The sequence below is a fragment of the Pongo abelii genome, chromosome 2 (assembly GCF_028885655.2).
Source record: "Pongo abelii isolate AG06213 chromosome 2, NHGRI_mPonAbe1-v2.0_pri, whole genome shotgun sequence".
Taxonomy (NCBI): domain Eukaryota; kingdom Metazoa; phylum Chordata; class Mammalia; order Primates; family Hominidae; genus Pongo; species Pongo abelii.
Genome location: NC_085928.1, coordinates 58,210,645 through 58,230,447, shown reverse-complemented (window position 1 = coordinate 58,230,447; position 19,803 = coordinate 58,210,645). Strand labels below are relative to the sequence as shown.

Genomic DNA, 19,803 nt, shown 5'->3' with positions numbered 1-19,803 from the left:
GAATAGCTTCAGTGAAATTGGTACTAGTTCTTCTTTGTATATCTGGTAGAATTGGATTGTGAATCTATCTGGTCCAGAGTTTTTTAGTTGATAGTTTTTTGAAATTCACTGATTCAATTTCAGAACTTGATATTAGTCTGTTCAGGGTTTCAATTTCTTCTTAATTCAATCTCGGGAGATTGTATGTTTCCAAGGATTTATCCATTTCCTCTAGATTTTCTAGTTTGTATTCATAGAGGTGTTTATTATAATCTCTGGGGATCTTTTTTATTTCTGTGGGATCAGTTGTAATGTCACCTTTGCCATTTCTAATTGTGCTTATTTAGATCTTCTCTTTTTCTTTGTTAATCTAGCTAGCAGTCTTTCAATTTTTTTTAATCTTTTCAAAGAACAAACTTTTGAGTTAGTGATTTTTTGCATGAATTTTGGGGTCTCAATTCCATTCAGTTCTGCTCTGGTTATAGTTATTTCTTTCCTTCTGCTAACTTTGGGGTTAATTTGTTCTTGTTTTTCTAGTTCTGCTAGGTATGATGTCAGATTATTAATTGGAGCTATTTTTAACTCTCTGAGGCACACATTTAGTGCTAAAATTTCCTTTTAACACCACTTTTGCTTCTTCCCAGAAATTCTGGTATGTTGTGTTTCCACTTTCATTTATTTCAAGGAATTTCTGTATTTCTGCCTTAATTTCACCAAAAACAAATATTGACAAGTAAGACATAATTAAACTAAAGGGTTTCTGCTAGCAAAGAAAAAGTTTCAGTAGAGTAAACATATGACCTGTGAAATGGGAGAAAATATTCACAAATTATGCATTTGACAAAGGACAAATATCCAGAATCTATAAGGAACTTAAAACAGTTGAGCAAGCAAAAAACAAATAACCCCAATAAAAATGAGCAAAATACATGAACAAGCACTTTGCAAAAAAAGACATACAAGCAGCCAACAAACATATGAAAAATGCTCAACATCACTAATCATTAGAGAAAGGCAAATAAAAACCATACTTTGATATCATGTCACATTAGTCAGAATGGCTATTATTGAAAAGTCAAAAAACAACATATTTTGGTGAGGCTGTGGAGAAAATGCTGAGACCAGCTCAGTCGTGGGGACCCTAACCCAGTGGTGCTACAGGAATTAAAGATACACACACAGAAATATAGAGTGTGGAGTGGGAAATCAGGGGACTCACAGCCTTCAGAGCTGAGAGCCCTGAACAGAGTTTGACCCAAATATTTATTGACAGCAAGCCAGTGATAAGCATTATTTCTACAGATTATAGATTAACTAAAAGTGTTCCTTATGGAAAACAAAGGGATGGGCTGAAACAAAGGGATGGGCTCTGGCTAGTTATCTGCAGCAGGAGGAGCATGTCCTCAAGGCACAGATCACTCTTGCCATTGTTTGTGATTTAGGAATTCCTTTAAGCAGTTTTCCACCCTGGGTGGGCCAGGTGTTCCTTGCCCTCATTCCGGTAACCCCACAACCTTCAACGTGGGCGTCATGGCCATCACGAACATGTCACAGTGCTGCAGAGATTTTGTTTATGGCCAGTTTTGGGGCCAGTTTATGGCCAGATTTGGGGGCCTATTCTCAACAAGAAAAGGGAACATTTATACACTCTCGAGGAGAATGTAAGTTATTTCAGCCACTGTGGAAAACAATTTGGAGATTTCTCAAAGAACTTAAAACAGAAAATATATTTGATTTAGCAATCCCATTACAGGTTATATATCCAAAAGAAAATAAATTATTCTACCAAAGAGACACATGAACTCTTATGTTCATCACAGCACTATTCATAATAGCAAAGACATGGAGTCAACCTTGGTGCCCATCCGTGGCAGACTGGATTTAAAAAGTGTGGTACATATATACCATGGACTACTACGCAGCCATAAAAATAATGAAATTTTGTTCTGATATAGCTTGGATATTTGTCCCTGCCCAAATCTCATGTTGAATTGTTATTCAGTGCCTAATGGAATGTATTTCCATCACGGGGGTAAAGCCCTCATGGCTTGGTGCTGTCTATATAACAGTGAGTTTTCGTGATAACTGGTCATTGAAAAGTATGTGGCACCTTTTCCCTCCTCTCTCTCTCTCAGTCCTGCTTTTGCCATGTGATGTGCCTGTACTCCATTTACCTTTTGCCATTATTGGAAGCTTCCTGAGGACTCCCCAGAAGCAGATGCCATATGCTTCCTGTATAGCCTGCAGAATCATGAGTCAATAAAACCTCCTTTCTTATTAATTACCCAGTCTCGGGAATTTCTTCATAGCAGTGCAAGAATAGCCTACTACATGACCTTTGCAGTAACATGGATGCAGCTGGAGGCCATTATCATAAGCAAATTGATGCAGGAACAGAAAAGCAAACATCACATGTTCTCATTTATAATTGGGAGCTAAACACTGGGTACTCATGGTCATAAAGGTGTCAACAATAGACAATGGGGACTTACTATATGGGAGAGGAATCAAGGGGGCCTAGTGTTAGAAAATTAACTATTGAATACTATGCTCAGTACCTGGGTGATGAGACGAATCATATCCCTAATTTCAGCATCATGCACTATACCTAGGTAACAAACCTGTACATGTACCTCCTGAATCTAAAATGAGTATCTGAATCTAAAATTCAGATCTAATTTGAACCTGAATCTAAAATTATTTTTAAAATTTAGAAGACATCTACATAAAGATGGCTTTTAAAGCCATGAAAGTAGACAAGGCAACTAGGGGAAGAGTTTAGAGAATGAAATAAAGAGGGCATGAGGCTAATCCTCAAGAAACAACAATATTTAGAGGTTGTTTAGAAAAGAACGCTTTAAAGGAATAATCTGAGTTACTTCCGACAGTGAAATGGAAGGAGTGAGAAAGTATGATGACAGAAAATCTAAGACAAGGAAGGTTTTTAGTTACTATCTCCTTCAGCCACCTAAGATGACAAAAGGAAAGAAGGCCAAGGGAAAGAAGGTGGGACCGACCCCTGGTGTCACGAAGAAGCAGGAGGCCAAGAAGGTGGTAAATTCTGTGTTTGAGAAAAGTCTTAAGAATTTTGCCATTGGACAGGACATCCAAACCAAACAAGACCTCACTTACTTTGTCTTTTTTTTTTAGACATAGTCTCTCTCTGTCACCCAGGCTGGAGTGCAGTGGTGCCATCTGGGCTCACTTCAACCTCCGCCTCCAAGGTTCAAGCAATTCTTGTGCCTCAGCCTCTCTAGTAGCTAGGAATACAGTTGTGCACCACCACACCTGGCTAATTTTTGTATTTTTAGTAGAGATGTGTTTTTGCCATATTGGCCAGGCTGGTCTTGAACTCTTGGCCTCAAATGATCCACGCACCTCGGCCTCCCAAAGTGCTGGGATTAGAGGTGTGCATCACCGGCATGCACCACCATGCCCAGCCAACCTACTTTGTCAAATGACTCCACTACACATCCAGTTGCTGCAGCAATGATCTATCCTCTGTAAACGTGGGAAAGTGCCTCCTGCAATTAACCAGTTCACCCAGGCCTTCCACCAGCTGTCATTCTGCTGCTTAAGCTGGCCCACAAGTACAGACCAGAAACAAAGTGCTGGAAGAAGCAGAGACTGTTGGCCTGGGCTGAGAAGAAAGCTGCTGGCAAAGAGGATGTCCCCACTAAGAGATCACTTGTCCTTTGAGCAGGGGTTAACTGTCACCACCTTGGTAGAGAACAAGAAGTTTCAGCTTGTGATGATTGCACATGACACAGATCCCATCAAGCCAGTTGTTTTCCTCTCTGCCCTGTGTTGTAAAATGGGGGTCCATTACCAAACTATCAGAGGGAAGGCAAGACTGTGACATCTAATGCACAGGAAGATCTGCACCACTGTCATCTTCACATAGGTTAACTGAAAAGAAAAAGGAGCTTTGGCTAAGCTAATGGAAGCTATCAGGACCAATTACAATGACAGATATGATGAAATCTGCCATCACAGCGGAGGCAAGTTCCCGAGCCCTAAATCTGTGGCCCACACTGGTGCTGGAAAAGGCAAGGGCTAAAAAAATTTGCCACTACAAACTGAGTTAAATATATACTGTTGAGTTTTATATACATAAGAATAATAAAAATGTTCCTTTAAAGAAAAGGTTATTTTCTCTTGTCTGACTGCCTGGAGTTAAGACACAGGTTTTTTGTTTTTTATTTTTTATTTTTTGTCTTTTTTTTTTTTCTGCCTTTGGACTTCAAATAAAACATTAACTCTTCTTGGGTCTCAAGCCTGCAGGCCTTCAGCAGTCTAGAACTACACCCTGGGTTCTCCTGGGTCTATAGCTTGCTAACCTCAGATCTTAGGACTTGTCAGCCTCCATAATGTGTAAGCCAATTCCTGATAATAAATCTTTCCCTCTGGGTGTGGATATATGTGTGTGTACACACACACACACACACACACACACACATGCACACATCTCCTACTGGTTCTGATTCCCTGAAGAACCCTGACTAATATAATATACACGCAAAGACTAAAATGGACAAGTATGAGAGGCACATTTTTAATATATCTTACTCAGACTAAAATGTAATCAGCTTTTCAAGACACGAGAATGAATGATTCCTAACTGTTACTTGTTTCTGTCATTGAAAACTTCAGAGGGCAAGGAAACTAAAGTGGTTACAGTTACTGACAATGGGCATAATATGGGCAAGGACACTAAAGTAAAGAAAGAAACGATTCTCTGACTTCACCATTTTCTTGTGTTGACCTGGATTATACCAAATATTTCAACTTCTTAACTTTCTTAAATTTCCCTCAAATGGAAATTTATTATTCTTCAAATAAATAAATAAATAAATAAACCTTCCTGACACCCACTGTTTCTATTACCTAGATACATAATAAATATTTAAGAAAGATGCTCTAAATGAACAGTCTGCAAAGAGTGTCAACGTGTGACACATCATCCTTATTACGATATCTTCCTGAAAGTACACAAAACAAAATAGATCTCAATTTTTATGATGAGGTACTGGAGCATTACATGACATGGAATTTTGTGACCAGTGGCAGATGGAGACAGAACAGAAAGTGACGCATACAAAATTTCAACCATGAAGTAGATTAGTTGAATTATTTGTAGGATTTTGTCTGACTTTAATTGAAATGAGGCTGCCATGGTGAGAGATTGAGCCCTGGAAATTACAAACTGGTATAAAGCATTCACAGACACAAGGGAAGATCTAAAGTACAAATCCAAAGGGAAATCAGAGAGCAAAGATGGAATCAGAAGTAAAGGTGCCTGGACAGAGTAAAGAAAGAGCCTGAAGATGGGTTTACAAAGTCACAGCTGTGCACACAAAGAAGCTTTTCATTAGGAGCTTGTACTTAAATTTATAGAACACTTTTTAAATAAATCATTTATCATTTGAATTGATAGGGTAGTGTAGAATATAATGTGATCCCATTTTGCTTTCCCAGGTAAACATGAAGAAGTGGGACTACATTTTTTTGTGAGATGTTAAGCTTATTGTCTTAAGTTCTTAGGTTGTTACTAGACCAAACCTCCTATATTAGTTTTCTATGTTGCGTAACTAATTTCCTCAAGTTTAGTAGCAAAAGCTACACACATTTATTTTTTTCACATTTCCTTGTGTTAGGAATCCTGGCATGGTATAGTTGGACCCTCTTCTTAGGATTTCACGAGACTAAAATTAAGGCTGGGCAGGCTACATTCTCACCAGGAAGTTGAATGGGGAAAAGAGTAGCTTCATAGTTCCCTCAGGTTGTTGTCAGAGTTCATTTCCTTGCAGCCCACTTCCAGATCCTTTTATAAAGGGCTCACCTTTTGATTAATTTAAATGTTCTGCCTCAACTAATATATAATTTAATTAATTTAAAGTCAACTGACTTAGAACTTCAGTGCATCTGTACAATCCCTTTATCTTTGTGACATTTTATTGGTTACAAGAAATAATCAGTCCTGTTTACACTCAAGGAGAGAGGATTGTACAAGGGAGAGTCACTGGAGGTCATCTTAAAACTGTTCCAACCCACAGCTATCAAGCGGTGAAACGGAATCAACACAAAGGGGTTTCATCTCTGGATGTTTTATTAAAAATGGTATGACTATGCTGGGTTATAAAGCTAAAAGCAACTGTCAGACATAGTTGAGCTCAGACACAAATAGAAAAAATGCTAATCTTCAAAATTTTCAGACTGAAGAGTACAAAGCTTCCTACCTCTAATACCCAAATCATAGAATTCTTCTTTTACTAATTATTTCAATTAAATCTATTTTATTATATTCTGATTTTTATAGTATCATGATAATTAGTATCTTCTTAAAACCTCTCATTTCCAGCTTCAGATACTTTAAAAATTACTTCCGGTTTTCAAAATGTGTTTAAGTTAGTTGAGTCTTCAGCTGAAGTAAGATGAGTCTAAGAGAGTTTAATATATAAGCTTTTATTACAGCAAACACACTTTCTGGGTTTATAAACAATGTATTAAGTTAATATATTTTCAACTTATATTACACTCAGGAAATACATACCTCTACTTTACTGCCATATTAGCGAAAATTATTTTCCAATTTCCACATGTTAAATATTGGCTTATATTGTACCAAACACTTTCCTATATTTTCTAATTATTTTTTCTAGTATTTTACGATGGTTTAGTGTGCTAACCTTTTTTTTTTTTTAGTTAAAGAATACATTTTCCATGTTGTTATCTAGGTCATGAATGAAAATGTTAAACAGAACTGGGCCAAGTCTCTATAGAGCATTTCTTATTATGTCTTCCATTCTCACCCTGAACTGTTGATAATGATATTGTAGATAAGCCACCTACACACTCATTCTATAATTAGTTGTGAGTCGAATAGTTCACTTGAATAGTTTGAATTTTCCCAATGTACTGATAAATATGTGAAACAAAAAATATTGCTAATATAAAAGTCTGTTGTACCTATTATTGTCCTTGTATTTTCCAAAGCCATTATTTAGGATGACAAGGCTTTTTAAATTTTGAAAAAAAAAAATCCTAAGACCTTTATTTCTTGATTAGAAAATCTTTCTGGATATTTTTTGTTGTTGTTAATTAAGGTGCAAACACAATACATACATAAATATGCAGTTTTTAATATAACCTTTTTCATTGTTTTTTATTTTAACTTTAAAAGACTCTTCAGTTGTCTTGCTTATTCTCAATAAATTACAAGAATCAAAATCTACTAGCTTATTTTTCTCTTCATATCATCAGTGCCTGATCAATTTAATACATTAAACATCTACATATCTGTATACTCTTTTTCTGTACCATTGTTTTCTCTGTTCCACCTAGTTTTGTACTTCTATAGGTTCCCATTTCAACTCTTTTTAATGGAAGAGGTTAAAATAAGCAACATTAGAAATTTTTGTCCTTTTTAGTGTCATCTGTTATTAGCTCTACTTTTCTTTATCTGTCATTCAAATCTGCCACATGAAAAAAATGTTTAAAAATTTTCTTTGTCATGTGTAATTGCATCTCATTTTGGTTTGATTTTTTCAAATTTTTTTTCTCTCCAAGCACCCAAGAATTATTTCCACTGGTTTTGATAATTTAATTCGTACCCTTATATTGCCATCTCCATGTGTTAAATTCTACTAGATTGTACACTTAACTAAATAGATATCATATCATCTTGTAGAAAGAATAATTGAGTCCATATAGCTCATGTCTTTCTAAGTAATAACAGTTAATTGAACCAAAGAATTTTTCCAACCTTACTCAGAATAAAGGAGAGAAATCTTATTTTGTGAAAAAAATGCTTCACAATATGGAAAAGACAAAGAGTGATGAAACATTGGGGAGTAACATAGAATGAATTGTGTTTATCCTCAACATAACCTGCCTGAAATTAATTTTAGTATGCAAAATACATATTTGTTGCTGTATAAATGGAGCTTTCCGTACATGATATGATGAAAATGCAAGTAAGTCTTCTCTCATTTTTCTTAGTTTAGCTAAGAACTTGTCAATTTTCTTTATGTTTTCAAAAAAACTCAAAATCAGAAAGAGGAGACATTACAACAGATATCTGAGATCATAAGAGATGATTATAAATAATTATATATCAACAAATTAGAAAATCTAGTAAAAATAGATACATTTCTAGAAACATACAATGTACCAAACTGGGTCGAGAAGAAATAGAAAGTCTAAACAGATCAAAAAAAAGAAGAGAGAGATTGAATCAGTAATCAAAAGTCTCAACAAAGAAGAGCCTAGGACCAGATGGCTTTAGCATGAATTCTACTAAACATTCAACAAAATATTAATACCCTTTTTTCTGAAATCCTTCCAAAAATAGAATAAGTGGCACCACTTCCATACTCATTGTATGAGGACAGGAAACATCCCTTTAATAACAAACCCAGAGAAAACACAGGAAAAATAAAAACTATAGACTAATGTCCCTGATTAATACAGATGCAAAACTGATCAATAAAATGTTATAAAACTGAATCCAACAGCACATTAGAAGGATTATATACCATGACAAAGTAAGATTTATTATTGGATGCAAAAATGGTTAAACATATGCAAATCAACCAATGATATATCACATTAATGGAATGAAAGGTTAAAACCATATCCTCATCTCAATAGAAGCATAAAAAAGCAATGTATAAAATTCAACATCCATTCATGATTAAAAAAACACTCAGCAAAATAGGTATAGAAGAAACTTATCTCAACACAATAAAAACTGTATTTTAAAAACCTACAGATAACAACATAACAGATGGGGAAACTCTGAAAGCTTCTTTTTCTAATGTCCAGCATGTGGCAAGGATACCCACTGTATATCACTTCTATTCAGAGAAATAAGAACAACAAAAAAATAAAAATTATCCAAATCACAAAAGAAGAAGCAAAATTATATCTGTTTGTAAATGACATAATCATATATAAAAACATAAAAGACTCACAGAAAAACAAACTGTAGAACTAATGAACAAAGTCAGTAAAGTTACAGGATACAAAATCAACATACAAAATTTAGTGGTGTTTCTATACACTAACAAAGAGCTATTCAAAAATAAAATTAAGAAAACAATCCTATCGACAATAGCAACAACAACAAAAAATTCTTAGGAATAAACTTAGTCAAAGAAGTGAAAGGCTTGTATACTGAATATTATAAAACATTGATAAAATAAACAAAAGAAGACAAAGACACATGTAAATAGAAATACATGCTGTGTCCATGGATTGGATACATTAATATTGTTAAAATGCCCATAATACCAAAGTGAATAATGCCATCCTTATCTGCCAATGGCATTTTTCACAAAAATAAAAAAAGAACCCCAAAATTCATCTGAAACCATGAAAGACACAAAATAGCCAAAGTGATTTTGAAAGGAACAAAGCTGGAGGCATCACACTTTCTGATTTGAAATTATATTACAAAGATGAAATCATAAAAACAATATAGTACTGCATTAAATTTAAAAGACATGTAGACTAATAAAATAGAATAGAGAACCCAAAGATAAATCTAAGCATTTTCATTCAACTCATCTACAACAAAGTTGTCAAGAAAATGCAATGGTGGAAGCACAGCCTCTTCAATAAATAGTTTTGGGAACTGAATATCCACAATGGTATCGTCCTCCTATCTCACATCTTATATAAAAAATTAACTCAAAATGGAGTAAAGACATAAATGTAAGATCTGAAACTGTAAAATTTCTGAATAAAAACATAAAAAGGATTGTTCTTGACATTGGTCTGGGCAATGATTGCATATGACACCAAAAGAATAGACATTTTAAAAAAAATAGAAAAGTGGGATTACATCAAACCAAAAAGCTTCTGCACTGCAAAGGAAACAATCAACAGAATAAAAAGACAACTTATGAAATGGGAATAAAGTTTTGCAAACCATAAATTTGGTAAGTGGATAAAATCCAAAATATACAAGGAACTCAAACATCTCAATGATAAAAAACACATAACTGGCTTTTAAAATGGGTTAAGAAACTGAATGGACATTTCTTCAAAGAAGTCATATAATGGCCAACAGTATAAAAAATGTGCTCGATGTCACTAATCCTCAGAGAAATACAAATTAAAATCACAAGGAGATATCACTTCATACCTGTTAAAATGGTTATTATTAAAAAGACAAAAATAACCAGTGTTCATGAAGATGTGGAGAAAAGGGAATCCTTGTACACCGTTGATGAGAATGTAAACTGGTACAGCCATTTTGGAAAACAGTATGGAGGTTTCTCAAAAAACTTAAAAAACTACCATATACTCCAGCAATCTCGGTTTGGGGTATAGAATCAAAGAAAATGAAATCAGTATCTCAATGAGATATCTGCACTCCCATGTTCATTGAAGCATGATTCACAGTAGCCACAATATGCAAACAATGTAAATGTCTGCCAACACATAAATGAATAAAGAATACATGTTAACTAGTTTGGTTGTGGTGATAATTTCACAATGTACACATGTATCAATGCATCAAGTTGTACACCTTAAATATGACCAGCCTATATTTGTCAATTATATCCCAATAAAACAGAAAAAAAGAAAAAGAAATCATAAGGAAGAGAAAAATAGATTCCTGATTTCCTATACTAAATATCTTACACCACCACCCACTTTAAGATGACTTCTTGTATACTACACTCAATGAACACGAATATAACGTTATGAATATAAAAATGCCTTAAAATTTTAAAAGAAAATTATCAGAATAACTAATACTATACTGAACACACCATTATATACTACATTCTGACTAGCAAATGACTCATGACTATTGAATTGATTACACGTAACCAGGTTTGTGCCTGTAGGTGCTGTTGATGGTGTAATCTACTTAATGCATGAAAAACTAAAAAGATTTTTCAAAATTTCTTAGCTACTGCAGCTTTTCAGACAGTAAAATGTCTTCTACTTTCTTATTCATGAAAACTGTACTTTTCTGAGTCTGTATAAGTTCATTTTCTATTTTCATGTCAATATACTGGAGATAAGCTTATGAATAAGAAATTAAAGACAGATAATCTGTTCATATTTAGCTATAAGCTAATTTCAGTTTACCACATATTTATCTATTTTCTAAAGAATGACAACTATCTTTTCCTGTTGTATAGTAAATATTTTATAAGGTGATATTAACTAAAGCATTGTAATAACAATGGGCAATAATAAAACAGAATGATAAAATTTTAAAAAGTTTGATGAAGATATGGAGCAACAAGAACTTTCACATGATAGTGTGGAAATGAAAATTACTAAAATCATTTTGGATATCTGTTTAGGAGTATTCATTAAGCATACACTATTACTCAGTAATTTTACTCCTAGCTATATACAAAAGAGAAATCTAGACATGTATGCATGGAAAGGCTGACTCAAATATAGTCAAAGTAGATTTAACCAGAATAGTTAAAGACAAGTCTAAGAAAATGACTAGCAACAGTAGAAAGGCTAAAGCAAATATAATGTGTTGATTCTAGGGATTTTAAAAGCAATGAAAAAATATTATACACAATATGTAATAAAAATCTAACAAATATGATATTAAACAAAGAAAGATATATAACAATATACATGTTATGATTTCAATTATGAAATTTTGAAAGCAGGCATAAGTAATCTTTGCTGTTAAGAGTTAAGAATAGTGGTTTCCTGGCCGGGAGCGGTGGCTCACGCCTGTAATCCCAGCGCTTTGGAAGGCTGAGGTGGGCGGATCACCTGAGGTCAGGATTTGATACCAGCCTGACTCACATGGTGAAATCCCGTTTCTACTAAAAATACAAAAAATTAGCCGGGTATGGTGGCGGGTGCCTGTAATCCCAGCTACTAGGGAGGCTGAGGCAGGAGAATCGCTTGAACCCAGGAGGCGGAGGTTGCAGTGAGCTGGGATTGCACCACTGCACTCCAGCCTGGGCAACAAGAGTGAAACTCCGCCTCAAAAATAAAATAAAATAAATTAAAAGTGGTTTCCTTTGAGGAGGAGAGTGGCCTGCTGTACTGAATTTAAAGCGACAAGAGGAAAGCTTATTGGTGCTGACTAAGTCTTAACTTGGTTACATGGCCATATATGCTCTGCAGAATTCCATTGAAATGTACTCTTGTATATATGTTGTTTATGTTAAAATTTTTCCAACTAATTGTTGCTTGTAGGAACACACCTGCCCTTGGGTATCCTGACGTTATGTCAAACAGCCTCACATTTTTTCATTCTGAGTTTAGTCTACAGATTCTCATAATTATTTTGTGTTTATTTCTTTTAGTTATTTAAACCTTTATTACCACACTTCTGTATAATCTGCTTGACAGAACAAATACAACAGTGAATGGAAGCTGTAATAACAAAAATCCCTTATGTTATTTCTGATTTTAACAAGAAATGCTTCTATTTTCACCATTATATAGAAAGTTGGCAAAAGGATAATTATTGTTTATAAAGTTTTGTAGGATTTCTTATCCATTTCTCATTTTGTTGAATTTAGTTTGTTAGTACTTTATTTAGGGATTTTACATGTATGTAGGTAAGTGAGTTCTTCCTCTAACGATTGTTCTTTCATGCTCTTAAAAGTTCTATTATTTTGAAATCTTAATTCGTACATTGTCTTTCTCTTTAGGTTTACGTTTGTCTGTTTGCTTGCTTTTTTATTTTATTTTAAATTGACAATTCACAGTTACATGCTTTTGTGGGGTACAAAATAATGTTATAATTTATTAATACAATGTGAAATAATCAATTAACATATCCATAACCTCAAATACTTAACTTTTTATGTGGTAAAACCATTTGAAATTTATTCTCTTAGCTATTTTGAAATTTATAGTACACTATTATTAATTGTATCTATGACACTGTGCAATAGATCTCAAAAAATATTGCTTTTTTCTGAGTTTTTCTACCTTTTGACCATCATCTCTCATTCCTCTCATCTCCCAGCCTTTGTAATCACACTACTCTCTGTTTCTGTGAGTTTTGGTTGATTTTGATTCTACATATTATGTGAGAACCTGTGATAATTGTCTCTTTGTGCCTGGCTTATTTCATTAAATATAATATTTTCCATTTCATCTATGTTGTCACAAATGACAGATAATTTCATTCTTTTTTAATGCTGAATGGTATTTCGTTGTATGTGTATGCCACATTTTCTTTATTCATTCGTTAATGGACACTTAGGTTGATTCTATAACTTTGCTATTGTGAATAGTGCTACAGTGAACATGGGTTCAGGTATCTCTTCAACAAGCTTATTTCAAATCTCTTGGGTAAATACTCAGAAGTGCGATAACTGGATCATATGGTGGTTCTCTTTCTAGTTTTTTGAGGAACCTCTACACAGCTTTTCATAACTGCTGTACAAATTTACATTTCCAACAACAGTGGCCAAGGGTTCTGTTTTCTAGACATCCTTACCAACATTTATTTTTTATCTTTTTGATAAAAGCTATTATGACAAGTGTGAGATAATATCTCATTGTGGTTTTAATTTGAATTTACCTAATAATTAGGGATGTTAAGCATGTTCTCCTACATCTGTTGGTCATTTGTATATCTTCTTTTGAGACAAGTCTATCAGTTTCCTTGCCCATTTTTTAATTTACTTTTTCTTGCTATTCAACTATTTGAATTCCTGATATATTTTGAATATTAATCTGTTTTTGAATATATGGCTTGCAAATATTTTGTCCTTATTTGTAGGCTGTCGCTTCACCTTGTTTGTTTAAGTGGAAAAGCTTTTTAGTTTAATGTAATCATATTTGTCTATTTTTGGTTTTGTTGTGTGCTTTTGGGGACAAAAGGTAGTGTAATGCCTCCAGCTTCTTTATTTTGTTGTTCATGATTGCCTTGGTTACTTGTGTTTTTTTTGTTTGTTTGGTTGGTTTGTTTGTTTTTTTGTCATGGAGTCTCACTCTGTCACCCAGGCTAGAGTGCAATGGTGCGATCTCGGCTCACTGCAACCTTCGCCTCCCGGGTTCAAGTGATTCTCCTTACTCAGCCTCCTGAGTAGCTGGGATTACAGGTGCATGCCATCATGCCCAGTTAATTTTTGTATTTTTAGTAGGGACGGGGTTTCACCATGTTGGTCAGGCTGGTCTTGAACTCCTGACCTTGTAATCTGCCCACCTTGGCTTCCCAAAGTGCTGGGATTATAGGCATGAGCCTCCACACCCAGCCTATTTGCGGTTTGCGAATGAGTCTCATAAAACCAATTTGGAAGAATTTGTCTTTTCAAATTCTTTGCCCGTGCCTATGTCCTAAATGGTATTGCCTAGATTTTCTTCTTGAGTTTTTTTAGTCTTTAATCCATCTTGAGTTCATTCTTGTACAAAGTGTAAGGAAGGAGTCCAGTTTCAATTTTCTGCATATGGCTAGCAAATTCTCCCAGCACCATTTGTTAAATAGAAAAAACTTTCACCCTTGCTTGTTTTTGTTAGATTTGTCAAAGATCACGTGGTTGTGGATGTGCAGTTTTATTTCTGAGCTCGCTATTTTATTCCATTGGTCTAGGTACCTGTTTTTGTACCAGTACTGTGCTGTTTTGGCTACTGTAGCCTTGTAGTATAGTTTGAAGTTGGGTAGCATGATTCCTCCAGCTTTGTTCTTTTTGCTTAGAATTGTCCTGGCTCTACGAGCTCTTTGTCAGTTCCATATGAATTTTAAAATAGTATTTTCTAATTCTGTGAACAATGTCAGTGGTAGTTTAATAGGAATAACATTGAATCTATAAATTGCTTTGGGCAGTATGGCCATTTTCATGATATTGATTTTTCCTATCCATGAGCATGAAATGTTTTTCCTTCTGTTTGTGTCCTCTCTGATTTCCAAGAGCAGCAGTTAGTAGTTCTCCTCGAAGGAGAGAACACTTCCCTTGTCAGCTGTATTCCTAGGTATTTTATTCTCTGTGACAATTGTGAATGGGAGTTTATTCATTATTTGGCTCTCTGCCTGTCTGTTGTTGGTGTATAGGAATGAGTATGATCTCTGCACATTGATTTTGTATCCTGAGACTGCTGAAGTTGCTTATCAGCTTAAGAAGCCGAGTCGATGGGGTTTTCTAGATATAGGATCATGTCATCTGCAAAGAAAGACAAGTTGACTTCCTCCCTTTCTATATGAATACCTTTATTTTTTTCTCTTGCCTGACTGCCCTGACCAGAACTTCCAATACTATGTTGAATAAGAGTGGTGAGAGAGGGCATCATGTCTTGTGACAGTTTTCAAAGGGAAATGCTTCCAGCTTTTGCCCATTTAGTATATTGGCTGTGGGTTTGTTAGAAATGGCTCTTATTATTTTGAGGTCTGTTCCTTCAATACCTAGTTTATTGAGAGTTTTTAACTCTTATCTCTTGTGTATTTCATTACTTTGTCTTTGATTTTTTGATGGTTTGAGTCGCATACAAACAAGTGCCAAAATGATCTTCAGTGAATTTCTCAGCAGAAATGTTGCATGCCGGGAGAGAGTGGGATGATGTATATAAAGTGCTGAAGGAGAACCACTACTAACAAAGAATATGTTACCAAACACAGCTGTCTTTTTGAAATGAGGAAGAAATAAATACTTTGCTTATCTCATAACTTTGTCTTTGATTTTTTGATAGTTTGATTATTATATGTCTTGGTGAGCTTCTGTTTGGAGTGAATTTGTTTGGGGACCTATGCTCTTCCTGTACCTGTATGTTGGCATCTATCCCCATATTAGAATTTTTTTCACCATTATGTCTTTAAATATGCTTTCTTCTCCTTAGTCTTTTGTCTTCTGCAACTTCTATTATGTGAATTTTGATCTCCTAATGTACCATAATTCCCTCAGCTTTCTTCATTCTTTTACATTTTGCCTTTTTGCTCATCTGCCTGGATAATTTCAAATGTTCTGTCTTCTAGCTTACTGATTCTTTCTTCTGCTGGATTAAACCTGCTGTCGAAGCTTTATATTGGATTTTTCAATTTAGTCATAGTATTCTTCATCTCTAAGATTTGTATTTTGATCTTTTTTGTTTTTATTTATTTGTCAAAATTATCTTTTTGTGTGTATTGTTTTTTAAATTACATTTAATTTTCTATCCACATATTCTGTAGTTCACTGAAAATTTTAAAAAGTATTATTCTGAATTCTGTATCAGTCATTTCATAGATCTCCATTTTGTCAGAATCCATGATTGGATCTTTATTGTTGCTTTGGAGATGTCATGATTCCCTCAGTCTTTGTATGTCTTGTGCTATAGTGTTGTTGTCTGCACATTTGAGGAAACAGCTTCCTTTTCTGGCCTTTGCCTGTGGTTCTTTGGTAGTAATAGACCTTCACTATTTAGGTTAGCCTGTGATTCTAGAAGGGCCAGCTGATGGATGACCCCAAGCAGGCAGAGCTTATTGTGGGTTTTCTCATTGCCTGGATGGCTGCCTATACTCTAATATTGAGTCAGGCTGCTGACTGGGCTACACTATCTAGCAAGACAATTGTCTGAGCTCTGCTATCAGGTGGAGCTGCTGTCTGAGTACTAACATGGTTTCTGTTCAAGGTAGTCATAAGATGTATTCTCTGGCTGGGTGATTTCACTAGTCAGAACCTGCAGTTGTGCAGGACTACAGTATGGGCTCCATAGTTAGGTGGAACGGAGCTTTGAATGGGTGGGATCAGAAGTTATGCTCCCTAGAAATGCGTGATCAAAAATTACTTCCCTTTCAGAGTCCAGATTTTTGACCATTATACAAGGGAAGAAGCTAAGATTTCCTGTCTTCCAGGGTGCAGCTGTGAGGTGGGCTTTTTGCTGAATTGAGCAGCTGTTTGTCCTCCTCAGTCAAGCAACTCTAGCCACCATGTTTCTTTGAAATGAGCAGAACCAGGCATCTTTCTGCCTGTGTGGGGTCATTGTGGTGGGCTATGAGGCTGGACATAGAGGCTAGCTGTCTAGGGACTCAAACTAGGTTGAACTTCCCACCATGCTTCTGAAGATGACTAGGTCAGCTTTGTGAGTGGGCTATAAAATTAGCTAACATCTCTGATTGGTGCCACAACTAGCAGGAATGTAGAAGCATCACTAAGATCTGTCTACTCATCACTATGACCTCTGCCTACTTTCTTTGTTTTCACTTGACCCTAGGCAGTCTAGCAATGACATTAGACATAGTGTTCCTTGGGAGGTGAGATCAGAGTGGGCTTCCGGGGAAGTGTCTCACAGTGCTGGGAAAGCTGAATGACTGCCAACAGTTCTTTTTTCTCTCTACAGAAATGGAGGACCAGGGGAAATCCTCTCCATCTGGAATTGTGCAGATAGAGAGAGACAGCGAGGTGTACCATGGTTGTAGAGACACCATTCTTCTTTCTCTTCTAGTAAGGTTTTAATTCATTTCTGCAGAACATGTGGGTATCTTTGGCTTGTTTCCAATTACTGTGGTTTTCAAACAGATTTTCCTGTCTATGGGTAGTTGCTAGCTAAACATTCTGGGGGGATTGGCAGGGCGGGTAGTGGAGCCTAGATTTTCTATTCTGCCATTTTACTGAATCAGCTCCCTTTTGGGTTTTGTTGAAAGTTTTTATATCAATCATATACTAGTTTCATGAAATGAACTAGATAAGTTTACCATTTTTTTCAATTATCCAGAAAATGTTCTATAACATAGGAAGTATTTCTTCTTGAGCATTTAATAGAATTGGCTTATAAAATAGTCTAGGGCTGATGTATTTGTTTATGAAAAGCATATGTGTGCTTTTTGTAAATGATTTAGTTTCTATAATAACTATAGATCTATTCAGGTGTTCTCTCTGACAATTTTGAAATCTACACATTTGGTTAAAATTGTTCATTACTTCTATATTTTTAAATGTATTGATGTAATATATTTTAGATTATTAGCTTGTGAATTTTTAATATTTATCTGAATTTAGTTTGTTTATACCTAATATTACATAAGTATACCTTCGATTGCATATTTTACACCAATAAGATCACTGTTTTGTCACACACAAAAAAAAACTTTTCCACAAAGTATTAAATCATTTGTTTATTTTCTCCTTTTTCAAAAATTGTATCTTCTTAATTTCTACTTTGATGTTTATTACTTTAATTTCATCTGCTTTCAAGTGTACTCTACTATTTTTAAACATAATAAGTTTGAATACTACTTACTCACTTTTTAAATTATTTTACTTTGTGTTTTAGAGACAGGGTCTTCTTATGTTATCCAGGTTGGCCTTGAACTTCTAGGCTCAAGGAATCCTTTTTTCTCAGCCTCCTACAAAGCTGGGATTATAAGCATATGCCACCATGCCTGACTCACTACTCATTTACTATTGATTTTTATTTTTTGCAATATATTTATTAATAGTTACAAATTGTTTAAGACTTTTTCCTTATGTACCAGAAATTTTGCTATATAGGGGTTTTTTTAGATTGAAATTGTAATTCCATTATGATCTCTTCTTTAGCCTTTACAATGTTTTACTACTTTTCAAATACATGTATGAGTATTGAATTTATATATTCAGTTTGAACATTTTGATTCACAGATACCTTAGCCTGCATGAAATTCATTCTTGTTTTTTTAGTTCAGGATACAGAAAATTTCTTTAATGATATATTCATGCTTAAAAGTACTCATTTTTCAAATACTGCTTCTGTAAAATCTTGTATTAGAAAGCTTTCTTGACACATGTCTGGATTAGTTACTTCTTTTGTGTTCTAGCATACTAACATATATCCCCCCTATTTCAATGTTTATCATGCTGTGGTATAATTGCCTTGTGTCTCATTTGTTCACTTCACCAAATCTTGAGTTCTACATAGTTTGAAACAATATTGGTCTTGTTCACTCTTATATTCCCAGTGTCTAGCACTTTCCAAATGTCATCTATAAATATTTGTTGTTTGAATAAATTCAGAACAAATGGTCCATGCTCAATTGAAGGTCTGGAAGGTATCAGACCCATCACTTTTGTGGATGCATTTATAACATAAACGTCACTTGTAACATGGCTTCATGATTTTATAACACAATGTGTGTCCCTATTTGCCTATTTCTGTTGTTTTCTAGATAGCACTTAAAAAATATTGCTTCTTCATATTTGTACTTATCTTACTTTTCCCAGTGCCTGACCCATACTAGGCTTAATAATTGGTTATGGAATAATTGAATTCCTCTCAATTTTGCATTTACAATGTTTCTCATACTATTTCTTTTTATTTCACTTCATTTCTACTATTCTTACCAAGATTTAATGACCTATTTGTATTATAGTTACATACTTTCCACATTCCTTCTTTTTAGTGCTTTCTCACCTTCCAATAGCTTCCACACATTGTTATTCAGATGAGATGATCGCCAAGAATTTTTTCTAAAAATCCAGTTTTATAATACCATAACTCAGCTCAGAAACTATTCTTCTGTCAAGAAAAACTCTAAGCTCTTTAATGTATCTTGACCTTCAAAACACTCTAGTGTGTATAACCCTTGAGGGTTTTTCATTTTATTTATGATTACCCATGACTGCACCCAGCATTTAACCAAGCATATCATAGTTACTCAGTAAGAACTTATGAAAGAATGTGTTTGTTGATATCTTGCTTCTTAAAATGATTCTATGAAAAATTACCTGTACATAACTAAAAACTTATCTGTTTTAAAGGCATATATTCAGAAGTAACTTATTGTGCAACATCTATTAAAATGATACACATAATTGAGAAAAACACTTGCATTTCTTGGTTTAGAAAATAAAATGTAGGTAGATAACATTTATCTATTTAATTGTAAATATCAATGGAAAAAACATTTCGAATTTGATT

General features: G+C 34.5%; 1 pseudogene; it reads left to right on the top strand.

The window, feature by feature from the left end:
- The first annotated feature begins 2,952 nt into the window (after nucleotides 1-2,952).
- On the top strand, nucleotides 2,953-4,039 carry LOC129058367 (large ribosomal subunit protein eL8-like; annotated as a pseudogene).
- Nucleotides 4,040-19,803: the final 15,764 nt, after the last annotated feature.